This window comes from Sciurus carolinensis, unplaced genomic scaffold, assembly GCF_902686445.1.
Source record: "Sciurus carolinensis unplaced genomic scaffold, mSciCar1.2, whole genome shotgun sequence".
Classification (NCBI taxonomy): Eukaryota; Metazoa; Chordata; class Mammalia; order Rodentia; family Sciuridae; genus Sciurus; species Sciurus carolinensis.
Window position 1 is genome coordinate 2995662 of NW_025920120.1, and position 21853 is coordinate 3017514.

Consider the following 21853-nt stretch of genomic DNA (forward strand, 5'->3'; position numbering starts at 1 on the left):
ATCTCACAAAACAGGTGAAAGAACGCTACAATGAACACTAAAAAAAGAAATTAAAGAAATCCTTAGAAGATGGAAAGATCTTCCATATTCTTGGATAGGGAGAATTAATATTGTCAAAATGGCCATACTACCTAAAGTGCTATACAGATTCAATGCAATTCCAATTAAAATCTCAATGATGTACCTTACAGAAAGTGAGCAAGCAATTATGAAATTCATCTGGAAGAATAAAAAACCCAGAATAGCTAAAGCAATCTTCAGTAGAATGAGTGAAGCAGGGGGTACCGCAATACCAGATCTTCAACTCTCTTACAAAGCAATAACAAAAACGTAACAAAAACGGCATGGTAATGGTACCAAAATAGAGAGTTAGATCAATGATACAGAATAGACAACATGGACACAAACCCAAATAAATACAATTTTCTCATACTAGACAAAGGTTCCAAAAATATTCAATGGGGAAAAGATAGCCTCTTCAACAAATGGTGCTGGAAAAACTGGAAATTCATATTCAACAGAATGAAATTAAACCCCTGTCTCTCACCCTGCATAAAACTCAACTCAAAATGGATCAAAGACCTCAGAATGAGACCAGAGACCCTGCATCTTATAGAAGAAAAAGTAGGTCCAAATCTTCAACTTGTTGGCTTAGGATCAGACTTTCTTAACAGGACTCACATAGCACAAGAAATAAAAGCAAGAATCAACAACTGGGATAGACTCAAACTAAAAAGTCTTCTCTCAGCAAAGGAAACTATCAGTAATGTGAATAGAGAGCCTACAGAGTGGGAGAATATCTTTGCCACTCATACTTCAGATAGAGCACAAATTTCCAGAATCTATAAAGAACTCAAAAAATTGTACACCACGAATACAAATAATCCAATTAACAAATGGGCTAAGGAAATGAACAGACACTTCACAGAAGAAGATGTACAAGCAATCAACAGATATATGAAAAAATGTTCAACATCTCTAGTAATAAGAGAAATGCAAATCAAAACTTCCCTAAGATTCCATCTCACCCCAATTAGAATGGCGATTATCAAGAACACAAGCAACAATAGGTGTTGGCAAGGGTGTGGGGAAAATGGTACACTCATACATTGCTGGTGCGGTTGCAAATTAGTGAAGCCACTCTGGAAAGCAGTGTGGAGATGCCTTAGAAAACTTGGAATGGAACCACCATTTGACCCATCTATCCCACTCCTTGGCCTATACCCAAAGGACTTAAAATCTGCATACTACGGAGATACAGCCACATCAATGTTCATTGCTGCTGAATTCACCATAGCCAGATTGTGGAACCAACTTACATGTCCTTCAATTGATGAATGGATAAAGAAACTGTGGCATATATATTCCCCAGCCATAAAGAATGATAAAAGTATGGCATTTGCAGGCTAATGGATGAAATTGGAGAATATCATGCTAAGTAAGATAAGCCAATCTCAAAAACTAAAGGACCAATGATCTCGCTGAGAGTGGATGAGAACATATAATGGGGGGTGGGAGGAATTAGCATTAGGGTTAGGGTTAGGTTAAGGGTTAGGGCTAAGGATGGTGGCAAGAATGGAGGAAGGAAAGACTGTATAGAGGGAAAAGAGGTATGAGAGGGGTGGGGGAAGGAAAAAATAACAGAATGAATCAAACAACATTACCCTATGTACATTTATGATTACACAAATGGTATTCCTTGACTCCATGTACAAATAGAGAAACAACATGTATCCCATTTGTTTACAATAAAAAATAAATAAATGAAATTTAAAAAAAGAATTGGAAGTTCTACTCCTAATTTGTTACCTTTTCAGAGCAAGATATAATTTTTTAGACAATCATGTTCACAATTTTGCATGGTTGGCAAAACCATACACTTATATGATGAACAAGAAAATCTTACATTTTTATTTTTTTTATTTTTTTTTATTGTAAACAAATGGGATACATGTTGTTTCTCTGTCTGTACATGGCGTAAAGGCATACCATTTGTGTAATCATAAATTTATATAGGGTAATGTTGTTTGATTCATTCTGACATTTTTTCCTTCCCCCCCACCCCTCCCACCCCTCCCCTCCATCTATACAGTCCTTCCTTCCTCCATTCCTGCCCCCCTCCCTAAACCCAACTCCAACCCCAACACTAACCCTTCCCACCCCCCATTATGTGTCATCATCCACTTATTAGCGATATCATTCTTCCTTTGGTTTTTTGAGATTGGCTTATCTCACTTAGCATGATATTCTCCAGTTTCATCCATTTGCCTGCAAATGCCATAATTTTATCATTCTTTATGGCTGAGTAATATTCCATTGTATATATATACCACATTTTCTTTATCCATTCATCAATTGAAGGACATCTAGGTTGGTTCCACATTCTGGCTATTGTGAATTGAGCAGCTATGAACATTGATGTGGCTATATCTCTGTAATATGCTGATTTTAAGTCCTTTGGGTATAGGTCAAGGAGTGGGATAGCTGGGTCAAATGGTGGTTCCATTCCAAGTTTTCTAAGGAGTCTCCACACTGCTTTCCAGAGTGGCTTCACTAATTTGCAGCCCCACCAGCAATGTAAAAGTGTACCTTTCTCCCCACATCCTCGCCAGCACCTGTTGTTGCTTGTATTCTTGATAATCGCCATTCTAATTGGGGTGAGATGGAATCTTAGGGTGGTTTTGATTTGCATTTCTCTTATTACTAGAGATGTTGAACATTTTTCCATATGTTTGTTGATTGCTTGTATATCTTCTTCTGTGAAGTTTCTATTCATTTCTTTAGCCCATTTGTCAATTGGATTATTTACATTCTTGGTGTAGAGTTTTTTGAGTTCTTTATAGATTCTGGAGATTAGCACTCTATCTGAAGTATGATTGGCAAAGATTTTCTCCCACTCTGTAGGCTCTCTCTTCCCACTGCTGATAGTTTCCTTTGCTGAGAGAAAGCTTTTTAGTTTGAATCTATACCAGTTATTGATTCTTGCTTTTATTTCTTGTGCTATGGGAGTCCTGTTGAGGAAGTCTGGTCCTAAACCGACATGTTGAAGCTCTGGACCTACTTTTTCTTCTATAAGATGCAGGGTCTCTGGTCTGATTCTGAGGTCCTTGATCCATTTTGAGTTTAGTTTCATGCATGGTGAGAGATATGGGTTTAGTTTCATTCTGTTGCATATGGATTTCCAATTCTCCCTAGCACCATTTGTTGAAGAGGCTATCTTTTCTCCATTGCATATTTTTGGCCCCTTTGTCTAGTATGAGAAAATTGTATTTATTTGGGTTTGTGTCTGTGTCCTCTATTCTGTACCATTGATCCACCTTTCTATTTTGGTACCAATACCATGCCGTTTTTGTTACTATTGCTTTGTAGTAGAGTTAAAATAAGAATTTACTTACCTTTCCAAACTTTTCCAATTTTATGTAGGTTTCCATTCTTCCAAGCCCAATTTCTGCCTGAAATTAAAAATTATGATGAATTGATTATTTATTCTTACAATTTTACCTCTTCCTCAACTTCTAAAACTCTCCAATTCTACAGTGATTTTGAATGTAAACAGTTGGTCACAGTCAAATTTTTCAACATCTATCAAGTTTTAAAAGCATCAGTATTCATAGTTGAAATAGTCAACCTACCTTACATATGGATTGGATAATGGTCTGCAGTGAATGCCTTATTTTATTTTAAGACCCCAAATTTTAAACTACCAAAGGCTTTGAATTTAAGATACTAAATAATCTTGCAAAAATTACTATTTGATTTTTCTTTTGACTAAATCACAAAATAATTTTCTGACCAATCTTTGAATTTCTATGGAGAATTGAAGCCAAAGAGATGCTATTTATTTCAGGTTCTCCAATCAAAATACAATTAAAAAGAAAACCAATTTAAATTCTACTGTAGATCAGGAAACGTGAAAACACAAATCCAGTAATGTAAGTCTCATTTTTCCCTCCTTAAAAGCTTTAAAAGTGAGTTCCCAAGCCCTTTCTTTTAAACCTCAAACTCACAGTTGATTTTGTATTGAGACAATTGATGGGGTAGGTGGAATATATCAAAATATGTTACAGAAACCCAATATACCCAATGTATATTTCAAAAGAAAGTTTTAAATGATAAACAACCTTAACACCAAAGATTTGGAAAAACAATGCAAACAGGTGGAAAATAGGAACTGAGGGAACAAAATTTTTAAAAAATTAAACAGAAGCAAAGAATAAGACTTTTCTTAAAAAATGTCTTTTAGAATCCCTTTGCAATAGAAGATACAATAATAATCTAAAAAAATCACTTCTTGCATAGATGATGCTAATGTCCTTAAATAAAAAGCTAGTTAAAAGAAATAATGCATAACTTCAGTTTTCAAAGGTATATAAATCATATTAAATTATTAAAATATTGCATTGTACTCCAATCCTAGAGAATCAAACTTGCAATTTTTCTGAAGCTGTCAAATAAAATAAAACTGACACTTAGTGGTTAGACTTGGCATCACTTACCACTTTAGATAAAACAATAAACTTTCCAAACTTGAATGACCAAAAGTAGAAGTATCACAAAGGAATTGCTTTTATCCTTTTGTTACAATGACATATACCAAGTTAAAATGATGTAGAAAATTGCAGGTTCAACTAACAAATGCTTAATTCAATTTTGATATACTAAAACTCTAGTCATAGGTAGTATATTACTACATGACTGAAGAAGAGCTTTTATGTTTTTTTGTTACCTTTATTCTTCATGTATATGATGTTTTTCATGAAAAACATTAAATTAGAGAAATGAAGTTTTAGAACCATCATATACTACCTACCCAGGTACTGTCTTGTATTTAACTGTTTGCTATGTTCTTGCTTTCTACTAATAGCTGTGCAGAATAATGTAGCAAAACCACAAGATACAACACTTTCCAGAAACAAATGAAATTTTTTTTTTACTTCATTATGGATAATGAGACCAACAACCCACTCTCTGGTTCATAACAGTCTAATTCCAATAATTTTTTACTTTTTATATAAAGTGAGATTTACAAGGTTAACAAAATTATGATAAAATGACATTATTTTCTTATACCTATCTGTGGAATTTAGATGTTTAAATTTCCAAATATGGAACTACTGCACTTTCAACTTGAATTTTAAGTTTTGGGTCATCTTTTACTGAGAGAAAAATAACACTACTTTCAAAACACACATAAGTCAATATGAACAAAACAATGAGTATCCATGAAAAAAATATATAAAGTCATTGTCTATAGCAATGAGAGTCCACAAGAAAACATGACTGTGACCTAGAAACCTTTTCTTCTCAGTAGTAGGAAAATTTTCTTACTCATTTGAGTATGTTAAGTGAATACAAGAATGTCCTTAACATAAAGTACACATTGGTCTAAGGGTGATCATGACAAAAACAATGGAGTTTGCTTTAAAGATTATGCAAGTGAGAAAAATAGATTACATAAGTATACTGACTATAAATTAATCATTTTAAAGGTGAAAATTTACTGTATAATGTAAGGAATGATTTGGAAAGGATACATGAAAAATTTAAGAATACAAATAACCACTCTTCAGAGAATAAAATTTAATGACATTAGACTATGCTAAAAATCTATTTTTTAAGAGTAACAGGTTGGCAAAACTTTACTGTATTTTAGTTAGTTGAGGGGATTGTGAATGTTCCCAACACAAAGAAATAATTACTATTTAAGGTGATAGATATGTCAGTTACTCTCATCTGTTCAGCACACATATATACATGTATTGAAATCTCATTATACCCAATAAATATACAAAATTATTTTCCAATTAAAAATAAAATTATATAAAAGGAAAAACATAATTTAATTATCATACTATAATTACAAAGTTAAATTTGAATAATCAGTCTCTAATATAAAGAGCACCACTGAATTCCACCCAAGCAAGAAAGTGGAGAATTCAAACAAAAGGCAGTTATATTAGTGAACTATCAGATCCTAATGCAAATAGTAAAGCATATTGCAAAACCCATTCTAATAATTTCCAACCTTAAGGATTTAAAGATCACACCTGAATAGTAATTATGATAATTAATAAATTTTTAATAGGAATTTTTAGAAAAACTTGCTTGCATTTGTATTCGTTGAACATAAGATTAACAATAGTTATAATCACTAGCTTATGTACATGCTCTCCAGTGTAAATTATTCAGAGGACAGAAGACAAAACTCATGTATTTAACATTTATCAAGCACAATGTTAGGTGCTGAGCATACAGTGAAGAAGACAGACATGATCCCCACTTTCATGAGTTCAAAAATCTAGAGTGGGTTGCACCTTATTTTGAATATTTTAAAACATTAAACTTGCATAAAAACAGAAATAATAGCTAAAAAAATAAATGAATGTTATATTTTAATATAATATAAAAACTTCCTTAATACTGCTTTCCAGACCAAAGGTGATCATTTTTCTGATATTTCATTGTTCTTAGAAAATCCTTCACTTTTTCACAGCCTAAGGAAATTCCTATTCAGATAGCTCTTACAGCAAAAGCACATGAACACTAAAATATAAATACAAAAGATAAATTACAACTTGTAACAGATCTTTCTATAATTCAGGGTACTTTTTAAACACTAGCAAGTGCAATGAGAGACTTGTAGCTGGCTATGTTTCTAGCAACATAATTTAAGCATCAGAGTCATGAAACTGGATTAATAAGCTGGAGATGCATTTCCAATTTAGCTTTTGAACAAGTAAAGAATATGCTGAGATTCTACAGATGCCATGTTAAAGGTGAGTACATATTGAAAAACACTGTGGACAGCAGGAGGTTACTTCAAACACCCATTTTTCCTCCCTGTGAAAATTACTGAATTGCCCTATTTGACAGCAATGGGTTTTGCTACTTGACATGTGGGGACAGAAAAGAGACTGAAATCTTCAACTCTACTGGCCATTTTTTTTTACAAAAATTTTCATCATAGAAATGAGGAATCCACACAGTGTGAAGAATTAAGCACTTCTAATGTGCCTAATTTTATATTTTAATATAATAACACAAATATTCATATATAGATTTTCATTCTATTGATGTTACACATAAAGGTCTCATAAAACTTGTACTGGGTATGCTATTATTGGAAATGCAACAAAACTCTGATGAATTCTGACTATCAGCATGTAAGATTTCCCATTAGTTTAATATTTAACTGTGTTAAGAGAATACTTCATTTATTATCAATTATGTATAAATATTGCATAGCACTTCCCAATCCAGTAACCAGTATCTTTAATATGAGATATAATTACTAAATATAACATGGTATCCTGGATGGGATTCTGGGACATAAATGGTTGGTATTAAAAAAAAAAAAAACTAGTGAACTTTGAATGAAATGTGGATTTTCGTAAATAGTAATGTACCAATATTGGTTCCTTAATTGTACAAAATGTATTAAAGTAACATTCTACTAATTATAGGAATAACTGGGTATATGGTAAAAATCACTGTAATTACTGTGATTTCTCTGCTTATCTAAAATTAAAAGTTTATTAAATATAAAGTCAATGGGAAGGATGAAGTTAAGAAAGGGAGATTCACTATAAAAGAGTTTTATAGATATAATAGATATTCCAATAACCCTGAGAAGATGAGATGGGACAAAAGGGCAACATGATTGAAAAGTGAAGACAATTTTTATGATTGTTATTTGGAAAATGTGGAGTTTCAGGTTTACACTGTTTGTTCTATTATGTAGAAGAGATCAGCTCCTTGCTTAGAGTTAAACAGTGCAATATGCAAAACTGAGGGTCCACTTGAGGTTGGTACCATGGATTTATAGATCCCATCACCCTTCCTTGTCACTCCCTCCAGCAAAAAAATGAATTCTAGGATTCATTTTCTTAATTCCCATCTAAGATGAATGGCATGTTACCCACAGAAACTTGAACTCTTAATAATACATGTGAAGAATATTTGTTTTTGCTGCTTTCCATCTATTTCTAATCTTACTCTTGTTCTTCAAACATAAAGTCTAAGATTCAGATTGTATATTGAAGAATAGAACACACTGAGGAAAAAAATCTAATTTTAGATACATAATGAATATGGCATCTATGTAAACATGAATTCTTAGTGTTGTGAAAAATAGTTTTATTTTCCCACCCCTTTCCCACTATCCCATTCATTTGCCTACTTCACACCTTCAAATATAAACCAAAGTAAAGGCTTTTCATTTTCAAGAATAATTTTTTAATATATATTAAAAACAATCTGCTTAGTAAATGTAAATGATAACAAAAGGGATGCATGGATAGAAACCTAAATATAGCTGGCATGATTAATCAGAATCTAATAAGCCATTTCAAAATCAAAAAGCATGGGAAATAGATAGGAACAGACAATAATAATAAAAGCTCTAATTATTAAGCATTCATAATAGGGTTTCACATACACTACAAGAGACAACTCTTTTTAAATGACAGCTTTGAGAATTGCATGGTAAGTGTTGGGGAGGCAGCTCATTGGTAGAGCACTTAGTATGCTGGAGAGTATGGGTTTGATAATCCCCTCAAAAAGCTATCACAAGGTATTAAATCATTTTCACTCCTAATCAGAACAAATGTAATTCAGAATTCATTTAAGTACAAATCTTTTATAAAAATTGATAGCCAAAGAAAACTTTTGACAAGAAAATCAGGTGACAACATATATTTTAAAATGTTTAAGCATGGATGTGCAAAACTATGATCATCACAGACATGTGCCAAAATAAAGTTGGTTATGCTTTGTCAATGTGCTCAGAGTGTGTACAGAATAAAGTATTTATATATTTCAGAATAAAGTAATTATATACTTTAGAATATCTAATCAAAACATAAGCTTTTGTGAATAAAAAAATCCCATGAGATAATATATGGAAAGGAAATAAATAGCTGTGAGAACCATAGAAGTCATCATCAATTGTTCCTTCCTCAGACACAAAGTTTAGCTGGGTACCAGATTCTGTCTATCTTCTCTCGGCATGACCTCTAGAGTCTGTGTTCTACTTTCTTTTTCCATGTGATGGCCACACCATACCGAATTTGGAATAAATTCCTAATTCATCTACATACCTCTTGTCTAGCTCTCCCTATAGTTCATTTTCTCTACTTACCTGAAGCTATAATTTGAAAGAAAAATGTGATCATGTCAGCACTTGTTTAAATAAACACTTGCTATTACATGGGAGGTTCAGACTCCTTGAATGGATACCTCATGCTTTTTATACTCTGGTTCATCCTATCCTTTGAAATCCTATTTTAAAATAAATTATTACATATCAAACCTCCTTATCTGTTACAATTTTCCTAACATAACATACACATTCCTATCTCTGAGTTTATTGCATGAAATTTCATCTGCTTATAGCACTCTTTATTCATAGACTCATTTTCAAATTGACAAATTCCTAACCATCTTTCAAGGACGATATCAAGTACTTCCTTCTCTGAAGACTTATGACTTGCCAACCACTTATTTTTTGCCCAATTTATTTATTACAACACTTTATTTGTATCCCTAGTAGATTATCCTAGTCATCCAAAAGACATAATATGCAATCACCTGAACTTATGTCAAAGATCAAAGTGCACCAGGAAAAGCTGTCCTTTCAATAACAACTGGTAGGACAATTACTATATTCTAGAAAATGTTTGGAAAACATAAAGCTGACAAAGTTCCTTTATGTGGAATGTAAAGAATTTCTTTAAATCCATAAAGAAAAGGTACAAAATCCAGTAGGAAACAGACAACATACTTGGAAATTAATCAACAAAAGAAGATACCTAAATGACCAACAAACATATTTAAAAGTATTTAACTTAGATAATGAAATGCAAAATGAAATCACAATGAGACCACTATTTTACCAGAAAGTTAAAATTAAAAAAACAACCTCAAAAATGGGCAAGAAGACCTACTAGAATTATAATACAGTGATGTTGGAAGTATAAATTAGTACAACTACTTTGGAAAACTTCTTATATTTTCTAGGAAGTCTGTATACACAATATGATCCAATAATTCCACTCCTAGATATGAAGTGTTACATATGTTAAGCAAAAAAAAAAAATCACAGAAATGGTTTTAGCACTCTCTGATAATAGTAAAAACTGAATAGAAGCAAAATGACCATCGACAGAACTGAAAAAGTGTAATACACTAAAAAAGTACAATATACTTATGCAGTAAAAGAACATGCAACAGAAACAATGAAATAGCACTACATGCAACAACATAGATAAAACTCACAAACTTAACACAGCAAAAGGAACCAACCACAAAAAATGCATACTGTACACTTTCATACATATCAAGATACAAAGCATTTAGTATATATGTGTATATACATACGTACAAACTGTCTAAATAATATACATTTTGATGTCTATGTAAATTTTTGAAAATATATTTCTATACTAAATTACACCAAGTTCAGTGGTTTAAATAAGAGTAAGAACAGAAGTATTAAGCATTTTAAAAGTAACTAAGAATGTGTAAATTGAGAATAAGAAATTTCCAGGTATTAAAACATACTATAAAATAATATGGTCAAAATAATATGATGAATGCAGATAAAACTAATCTTTGGTATAGAAGAGACAGGGATCATGGTTACAGATGAGGGGTATTAAATGAGATAAAAGGTAATAGAAGGGGCTTTCTGGGATTTTTAAAATTTTATTCAACTGCATACTACTCATACAGGTATGTTAACACTGTAGATACTCATTGAGTTGTAAGGTGGTGGTTTGGGGACTTCAGTGGGTAATACATACATATTAACAAATGGTCATTGTATAGGAGTACATTTAAGAAGATATATGTGGAACATATTATGCATGTCTAGCATATATCAATAAAATTTACCAAAAATAAACTATAACAGCTTGAGTCACATTCCAATATGCATGCATGTTAAGGATTCCAATAAACCCTTAAGAATGGAAAATGATAAAACCCAGAATGGTTACATAATATTAAGTTAAGGGCTGGTGTTTTAGCTCATTGACAGAGCTTGCCTAGCTTGTGCAAATTTTGGGGTTTAATTCCCATAACTGCCAAAAATTAAAAGATTTGCATTCAGATAATAGAAAAAGAAGATCTGATGATGCAGGCAGGATACCAAAAACTTACTAAGAAAGCTCTATGAGACCTACAGCTCAATGTTTGATGAAATGGTAGACTGTTGATCTTCAAATTTTCCAGATATCCATCAGGTAAACTGATGTCTGCAGGTAGGAATAACCATTTCTTTATACCCTACAAAAAGAAAAATAATCAAAACACAACAGACAGGTATTTGACTTTTGATTGATGTACCTTAGAGTATTTTTTGTAGCAATAATTATTTTAAGTTAACTGCAGTTTAACAGTTATCTATATTAATTATATATAATATATTGAAGGCAAAGTATTTACTACTGTAAGCAAAGTTATATGATGCAGTTTTACAAGAAATGACATAAGACAAATTGGACTCAGTTATTTTGGGGTCATTCCATTAGTAAATTTATCTTGGATTTACTTTGATATAATTACACGATATGGTAGGAACATGCAGATACAACATGTGATCAATATAAATAATTAAATGCAGGGGCATCTGGAATTCCATCCAGTGCTTGACAAAGATGCTCTGGAGGATGATTGCAAAGGCTCATCCTAAAGGGAATTGCCAGATGTTTTGCTCTGGAGCATGGTGTTTTTTCTGCTGTGTTTTTCTGATAATATATTACTCATTTCAGTCTGAACGGATTGCTTAAGAAGACGAGGGGAATACAACAAAAATTCCAGAAAATATTACCTACAATCTGAAAGACAATGGATCTTTACCACTAACAAAGTTAAAAACAATTTTGCAACCATGCAATGAGTCCCTGAAAGCCTCTGGAGAAAATAGATATAGATCTGCCTTTGTCTCCTACAGGCTGATTAAATTCTAACGATGGTTTTTTTTATGTGTGGTGTTGGGTAAAAGAATAAGGTTCCACATCATTCCTTCCTTCCTACAAAGAATAGGTCACCCCTATAATAAATGTTGGTACACAATAACCACTGCGACCGCTGCCCTCCTGTAGTCCTTAATTCAGCAATTTAGATATTAACCAGATGGACCTAGTAGAAATGGTCACATGAGATTACTTGTCTATTGCTTTAACCACGTGAGTAATAAGAATAGTCTTAGGTTACATAGAGTTTAGATATTAAGGAAATAAACATTGTATCTGCTCATTGACATAGTTAGATATTTTTAAAACAATTGTGATTAGGTAAGGATAATCTGTAAGGTTACTGTTTTCTGCCTATACTTTGGAAACTTCTTTAATATTAATCAGAAGACTGCCATTATAGCCTGAAGAAAAATGTATATAAACCCAGTCTTCCCCAGAATTAAGTGGGAGTGATTGCACCAGAACTAGAGTCTGTGTCTTTCATTCTCCATCCATCGCCGACACTGTCTCCCCACGCCCCATTCCTGTGTGGAACCCATGGACTCCTGCTAGGGCTAGACTCCGGCAATTAAACAAGTAGATATTATTATTTTAAATACAACATGTGAAAGAAAATTAAAATGTTTTCTTTTTGCTGTTAGTAGAAGTAAAAGTTGCTCCATTTCATTTCTGAAGCAAGAATTGGAGATAGGCAGTTAGTTTAGAAATAGGGGATCAGGTCAAATCAAGAAATGGAGACCATAAAAGCCATGTGCCTCTGGAAGTTGGAGACTGCCTCTTGGAGAATGGAATGTCAATGATCTCTGGAGCCCATTGATTACCATATTTACCTGCTCTTATCAAGGACTGCAACGAAGGAGCTGCTAATTATTGCCCCCTGTGCCCTTGCCTGGCTGAATCATTTTGGCCCTCCCCCTGCTCCATCTCTCCCTTTTTACATCTCACCTGAGAAGCCAGGCCTAGTCACTAGGCAGGAAGGAGAGATAAGGAAGAGAGAAATGGAGAACAAAAGAGACCTTAACCTATAAAAGATGTAGGATGCACTCATTTCTTGGAACTTTAGAATATCAGCCGTGGCTCCTTCTCCCTCCAGGGAGAAGTCTGTATTATTACCTTTAAATAAAACCTGCTTAATATGCTTGACTTGGTATGCTTCTCTAGTGTTCAAACTTCAACATTAGAGGAAGCAGGACTCGTTGTCGATAAATGGTGGTATCATAACTGTAGAATGTGAGCTGAGACAAACTTCAAGGAGAAACTTGCCTCTATCATCACATCAAGAAATGTAAATTTTATAAAAATAAATCATTTTATTATAAAATTATAAAAAACAAGAGATAAAAAAGTAAATGTGTAAATATTTACTGAGAGATAAAAGACTTAAATACAGATATATACCATATTCCAAATGGTTACACTAAACAATGTAACAATAGTGGTTATCACCATATTAATTTTAATATTTTATATAACCCAAATCAAATACCAAGATAAATTTTGCCAAAAACAATGAAATGCTTAAAACTCATCTGGAACAATAAACAAAAAATCTCCAAAAATATTCTTGAATAAGAGTACATATTCTTCAAATTACCATGGGGTTATGTCCTGATAAACCAATTATAAGATGGAAATTATCATTAAGTTGGAAATGCACTTAAATATACCTAACTCACTGAATATCACAGTTTAGCAACAAAGAACACTATAGAGTACTGTAGTTCAGTCCTGTTGCTTCATGGCTAACTGGGAACTGTGATACAGCATCACAAAGCAGTATCATACTGCATATTGCCAGTCAGGGAAAGTATCAAAATTCAAAATATGAAGCATGGGTTCTTATAAATGTGTATTGATTTTTCAGCATTGTAAAGTTGAAAGTATCAGTTAGGTCATGATTAATCAGAAGTAGATCATGTGTATATGTGCAAAGGGAGGAATAAAAAAATAAATTGTTCTAGATACTACAATGAATTAAACTAAAAGCATATATATATAATCTATACCATGTAACCTCTGGAGGGAAAATATATAATTCAATGAAAGAATTATATGATCTACATATAGATCCAAATGCCAACATCTTTTATTCCTGTGATAAAATCACATATATTATAAATAAAATTAACAACAATATTATTATTTTGATATATCTATATAATTACAAAAATAACAACTTGATCTCAAGAGTTGAAAGTGTCAATTTATTAGAGAGAACACTGATATTGTTTTCCTTAGATACTCAGAAACAATCTTTTAACAATAAAAATGTAATCTATCAGTAGGACAGATACACTAATCTTCATTGTCTACAGCTATAAGAAACAAACTTCTATTTTTAAAGATTTCATTTTTGTAGAAAAATATTAATATACAGTACATACTGAAATGATAAGTCTTTATTTCTGTCTTCAAAGTTATAATATCCCATTGATAAAAAAAGAAATATGTTGAAAAACTTACATGGAGAAATAATTTACTATGTACAGTAGGGATTTCTAGGTGCCATGAACCACAAAGAAAATGATACTGATACTTATGAAGCAAGGGGAAAAAGAGCAGGTGTCTATTTTATTTTTCTCTCTTAAAATCTGAATATGAAGTATCCAAATGAATCTCAAAGAGATATAACTGAAATCACATTTTCTGAAAAGTCTCTGTAGAATGATGTCAGTCTAGATTTCTGGAATTTAAAAGAAAATCACTTTTGCTCATCAGGGAACTAAAAATGAATATTCTGTATATTGTATAATATAGAATTCTGTGATTAATGTGTACTTGTCTTGGATTAGTAATAAGGGAAAAGGAAATATTAAGAATACAAATCACTGAAATAATTATAACAGCTCTCTTCATGAAAATTTTCAAATTGCTATATTAACTTAATATATATGTATACATATATATGTGTGTGTTTATTTATATACAAAAACACACATATAAATGTATATTTATATGTTTTTAAAGTGTTACCTCCATTGACATATATCTGTGTTTTTGATTTCTGAGATAAACACCTGTAGGTGACTGGACTTCATCAGATGATTTCCCAGAAGCTTGCTCACTCTCAACATCTGATCCCATTTTTAGATATTTTTGAATATCTGTAATGGAAAATGAGACAATGTTTAACTTAATGAGTATTTATTTTATTCTACTATGTAATTATCATTGCAGGTAAAATAATAGACAACAAACATACAAAAATCAGATCAAAACAGTCTTTTATAGTCAGGTGCATATGTGTGCAGTTAAGAGATCAAAACATTAACTCAAATGTCTTCAAACAGGAAGTACTGAAAAATCCTTTTACACTCTTGGATTATGGAACATTATGAGAGAACTTGCATTCAAGTCATTATCCAGAGTTAAATAAAAATTACAGCCTGGAAATACACATTTAAACTTTTTATGAATAATATTTACTTAAAAATATTACTTTAAAAAATTAAACTCAAGGTTTTCTTATCAAATCAATATTAAAATTTACCTTATTTCTATATTTTTGTCTTGGTAACTTAATACTAAAAATGTTCAATTCATATTCATAAGCAGTTGCAAATGAAAATGGAATACAATTCTATTATAAAGAAATTCTGGAAAAAATTTTAAAAAATTTTTAAAAATTTAAAAAATTTTTGACATCTAGACAAAAAAATTAATTTGGCAGCAAAAATGATTGTATTGGTGATTGATTCCTAATGTATTAAAATTTGATATCAGATACATCTACAGTCACAATTTTCTTCTGTCACACTTAAAAAAATATTAAAGAATTGAAACATGCCTAATATTTCTAGCAACATTTGAAAATTTTCCTACCTCAATGAAATGTACATAAAATATATTGCTTAAATAAAGTGGTTGCAAAAAATGTATAGGCAATACCCAGGAAGCAAATTAACAAAGAGAGAACTGAAAGTCAAGAGCTCTTAAGCATAACCAAACTGTCCCTTTCTTTGTAGGGGTTGCTTATACTGGCAGGAAAGTGCTTGAGTTTAGGTGCACAGTGAGATAAAAGGTGAAGACTTGGTTGTCTAAACTGCAACTGAGTCCTCATAGAAATACCAGTCTCTTGCATAATTATTACGAGGTAAGTTTGGTAGTATCACACTATTAATAAAAACTGGAATGCCTCCTGACACAACAAAGTTATGTTACAAACAAACAAGTGTTATTCAAACACAAATGCTCATTGGTCGTTTTGATCCCATTAAGAAAAATGAAAACAATGCAGGTTTATGTCAGAACTTTACTAATCTTTCAAGTGTGTAAGAGATTTCTTTGCTGTAGTAGTTTTTGAGAACCAGAAGAACACTTACTTGCTCAATTTTTGTGCCATTCACTACATAATAGCTAGAGATCCAGTAAATTTAAATTTCATCTCATTCCCTAACAATTTCAACATTGCTTTCTTAAATCTAGACCAAGAGTCAAGTACAAGAACAGATGTTTTTTATATGGTTTCTGAACTAAACATGTTTTTGGTTGTTTATTTTGTTTTGTTTTTGCATTTTAAATGCTACTAATCAAAGAAAAGAATATGCAACAGAGACCATAGTCCACAAAACCTGAAAATGTACTAACAAGCCCCTGGTTTAGACAATCAACAGTCAGTAAAGCCCTGACCTGTAGTGTTTTGGCACGAGTTCTCCATAGCAGACATCATGCTACCAACACAACACTGAATGTGTAACAATGGAAAGAATATGCAGTAGCACACCATTACATGGTACTTTGTAATAAATATACCACAGAAGTAACTCTTACCACATAGATAACAATAGTAAAAAGCACAAGAATAATCAGAAATAATTACTCTTGCATATTCACTACTTTTGCTTCTGAATTTATCTTAATTATAAATATAAGATTAAAAATTAATAATGGCAATGTTTAACAGACAAAAATGCTGGAAATTTAAGAATCGTCTCTCAGTGTGAACTGACTGCAGCACACCATTCTTTAATGTCACACATAAACAGGTAAAGACTACATTTATTACCCACAGATAAAAACTGCATGAGTTCATATTTCCAAATTTTATGAAACACATCAGGAAATAATCTGCCATGGCAAGAAAGAATGCAAGTAGTACAAAAAATGTTCAGAAACTTCAGTAAATATAATTATCTAATGAAAGAATAAAATTGTTCTGTTTAGCTGGGTGTGGTAGCATACACCTGTAATGCTGAGGCAGGAGGATGGTGAGTTCAAAGCCAGTCTCAGCAAAAGTGAGGCACTAAGCAACTCAGTAAGACCCAGTCTCTAAATAAAATATAAAATAGGGATGGGGATGTGGCTCAATGGTTGATTGCCCCTGAGTTCAATCCTGTTACCCCCCAAAAATTTCAAGAAAATCTGAATTATGTTTAAAAACATAACATGTTGCAAAAGTCAAATCAATAATGAATTTTAAAAAAGAAACCATGAGGACTGTCATTGAAACTCAGTGGTAAAGTGTATGCCCTTCACATGTGAGGCACTTGTGTTCCCTCCTTAGCACCACATAAAAACAAATAAATAAAGACCTTGTGCCCATCTGCAAATAAAAAGTTTTTTGAGAATTTTAAAAATAGACACCACCAAAAATGATCAGGAGATAGACATAAAATAAATAGAAACTTTCAGATATGTATTTTCCTGGATATGTAAAAGGACAAAATAATAAAAGAGTAACCTCTGAGGAGATAATCTAATTACTCTACTAGTCTATAGTGATTATTTCAAGCACTAATGAGGTATAATCCTAAATTAAGCACCACCCTAAGCTTCCAATCATTTTGAAATTCTGCATGTCCTTCTTATGGGATTTGGTTCCTTTTTGATGTACAGGTATTCAAATATTACTTTTCTGTAGTATCAAAACTACCCTCTCTAGAATCTTCCTTCTTTCTGATGTCCTTCCTACTCTTAACTTGTTTTTCTAACTGGCAAAGAGAAATCAGATAATAAAGGCTGGCAGACTAAAACCTAAATACATGCATGTTCTACAATCAGAAAGTTAGATGAAATAGACAAATAATCAAATTACTAAATCTGCTTCCATTTCTGGGCATTACCATGTTGGAGACAGGGCTTGCTCCAGTATCACTGTGGGGTTTCAACAATGGGGGTTTCTTGAAAGAACCTGTGTACTGGTGGAGAAAGGAATGCATGCTGTGAGATGGTGGAGGCCTGCCAGTCTTCACCAAAGGCTCTGTGGTTCACAGTATTTGAAAATCATTCCATCACCAGCCCAAGATTCAGGATCACATGGGAAGGATTGAGAAAGCAAAGCATAAAACTGAAGTTGTAACAGAGATCAGTACATATAAACTCATGTCTAGAACTATTTATACTGTTCCATCCAGCGGAACTGGCATGGAGAAAGGAGACACCACCAATCTTTAGTTCACCAGATTTATTTCATCCTCCCTGTTTTTCTGCCTCCTTTGTTCTACCACTATCTCCCTTCTTCTACCCTCTCCCTCTCTCCTCCCCCAGGCTCCTAGCTTATCAACCAATTATAGCAAAGCTTTCTCTCACACAGGAGAGCATACAGAGGAATGTCAGCATAGTGCTATATGAATCACGAGCTGTTCACATGTGGCATGATATTAGATAGCCAATCCTAGAACCTGGCATCAAGACGTCATAAGTCTCCAAGGAACTAGTAGGCAAGCAACCTTTTTGGGTACTTCCTTATTTTGGTATCCAGTGCCCTTTGGCTCACTGCCAGGTGCCATCTTGTCCAAGATGGCCCTCAACAGGCTCCCCCTTTTTGTTATAAAAAGAAAAGGACAGCGACTGTGCCTGTCTTAGGTGCCAGAGTCAGACTTTATCCTTACCCATCATTGGGAGTCAAAGAGCTGTTGGCATGCTTTTATCCCTGTCTTAGGTTGGTATAAAGTCCACCCTGTGCTTACCCATCATTGACTACCAGTCCTGTAATTGGGAGAGCCAAATCTGAGGATCAGAGCCTTGGTCCATGGCCATAAGGGCTTGCTGTACCACTAAAGCTTGCCGTCTTTGATGACTCCTTAGAGACAACAGTTATCTGAGCAGCAATAATAACAGAAAGAACAACAATCCCATAATAGCAAAACTTCCCATCCATTACCAAATTGTAACACTTCCCAGCATTACCAAATTGTAACGCTGACTGTAAGAAACTAATGGCTTCTGGCATACCCGGGACCTTGACCTGAGTACTATTTACCACAAATATAGAATTTCTCAATAGGGTAGTCAAATTAGTAAACTCTTTAGTCCATGTCCCATTAAGCATGCTACCAAGCCGTTTGAACAATTGGCAGCAGCAGTAATATTAGAATAGGGTATCAGGGTAATGCATAGTGCTTGGGCATGCACTAGACAGCCTGTCTCCGGTAACAGTCAACATGTCCACTTATACTTGTAGTAAGTCCACTCTTTGGTTTAGAATCAGGATTCCCGTGGTGAGATGCACATTGATATTTTCCAGGGCTGTCAATGCTTCGGCAGGTGCTTGTGATAGATTGTTGAGCATGTGAGCAGTAGGAATAGCAGTTCCTAGGGCAAGTCCAGCAGCAGTGGCAGCAGCCACCACAGCAACAGCAATGGCTATAATGGCTAAGACACCAAAATCTCTTTTTGCTTTCATGGGTAAGAAATTCCACTCACTATGAATTAAGGTCACTGGGACTGGAATGCATTTTGGAATCCTGGCAATCACAGTCAGAGGAAATAATGAGGCATCCCAACAACTAGACATATAACACTCTTAACACATAACACATAACACTCTTAACACATAACACAGTTAAGGATCTCAGTATCCTTATCATTGTTATTAGTAATGTTAATATCAAACTTAGAACTCTTAGAATGAACACAAACGGAGACGTGACACATACGGGAGTAGGGGGGAAAACCTGATAAAAGGAAGAGTAATTGGCCTCGCACCTTGTATAACTATAAAAAGGTGTATTACTCCCTATATATAGGTTTGCTTTAGACTGTACCTTTAATGAATGAGAGAGAGATTGCCTCCCTGTATTATGGCAGTTTCTGAGGTGGCTAACCAGAGGAAGCAAAGACTACCTCTTAACTTGAAGTTTAGACTAGTAATAAGTGGCTTTACAGTGGAACCAGCTGGTAGGTAAGGAATACGTAGAAGTTGTGTACTAGAAAATAATTGAGGGAAAATTTGTGTGCCATGAGTAATATATCCCCAAAAGTTTTAAGAAGAGCTAACAACAGCAGGCTCAGCACCATCACCATCATTTTGTGTTTCAGTGCCATTTTCTTTCTTATGGATAGTTCTTACCAAGCGCCCGGGACACAGATAGGTTGTTGTTGGTCCTGAGGAAAAAACACAAACAGATCCTCTTCCCCAAATTAATTTTGGGTCAGGTCCCTTCCAGGTCCCAGTCAAGATGTCTTTCCAAATTGCTTGTGGATGGCCACCAGACTTTTCACTAAAATGTCTATCAGCCGCAGTACAACCCATAGCATCCAAAGTTAAAAAATTGAGGGTGAATAAAGCAAGGTTAAGTCTGTTCTTGGGAGGGGCTAATGCCCCTATTCCCCCTTTTTGTTTAGTTAAGCAGACTTTCAAATGTTTGACTAGCCCTTTCCACGATAGCTTGTCCTTGTGGATTGTAGGGCAATCCTGTAGAATGATAGATATTAAACTTTGAGCAAAACTGTTGAAATGAAGAAGTATATGCAGGCCCATTATCTGTTTAAATGATTTTGGCCTTCCCATAGTAGTCATTGAAGGCAATGACTGATTACATCTTTTGTCTTTTCCCCTGTATGGGTGGTAACAAATATATATCCTGAGTAAGTATCTACAGTTACAAGTACAAATCTTAAAGTACCAAATTCAGGGATATGGGTGACATCCATCTGCCATAGATGATTTGGAAGGAGTCCTCTAGGATTGACTCCAAAATGAGGAACAGATAAATGAGGCACACAGGCAGGACACTGTTTTACTATATTTCTGGCTTGTTCTTTTGTAATGTTATATTTTATTTTGAGAATAGTAGCATTGACATGAAAATCTTTATGAAAATTAATTGATTTTTGTTCAATGTTAAACACATGAGGATCTCGAGTAGCTGAGTCTGCAGTAGAATTTCCTTGAGCTAAAGGCCCAGGTAAGCCTGAATGTGCTCTCATAAGGCCTCTATATAAAGGTTCTTTGCGAGCCCACAGAAGAGTTTGTACTTGATAAAAGCATTGTTGTAAGGTAGATTTAGGACTAATGGGTCCAGCTGTCTCAATCCGGGGCACAAGCTGGGCAATATAGAGACTGTCAGTATAAATATTTAAAGGTTTCTCAGGAAATGTTTGTAAGGTAGTTATAAATGCTTCCAGTTCAGTTTTTTGAGCAGACTTATGAGAAGTAATAATAGTCTGTACTTTATCAGAAACTACTGTAGCTGTGCTGGAGGAGGAACCATCTGTAAAGATTGTATTTGCTGTGGAGATAGGTTGAGACTTAACAACCTGAGGGAAAATAACAGGATGTCTTTTGAAGAAGCTGACAATAGGTGAACTTGGCAAGTGATTATCAAATGTGGCCATGGTGGAACAATAAATTCCCCAATCTTCATTATTACTAACTAGTATTTCAATCTGTTTTGCCATGTATGGGACAAAAACTGACTGAGGATGAACTCCAAAAACTTGAAGGGCTGTCTTAAGTCCTAATGTAACTAGATTTGCTACCATCACAGGATACGGGAAACAACATATTTGGGGGACACTGGCAATGGATCTATATTAGGAGTCAGTTTGTTACAATAGACCTGTAGGAGTATATTCAGAATCTAATACTATGAGATTAAAAGGCAAAGATAGATCAACTCTATCACTATGAGCATTTTTTAAAGCTTGTTCTA

General features: G+C 33.6%; 1 pseudogene; it reads right to left on the reverse strand.

The window, feature by feature from the left end:
• Positions 1 to 21853, reverse strand: part of LOC124973743 (cyclin-dependent kinase 17-like) — a 44759-nt pseudogene that overhangs the window by 15118 nt on the left and 7788 nt on the right.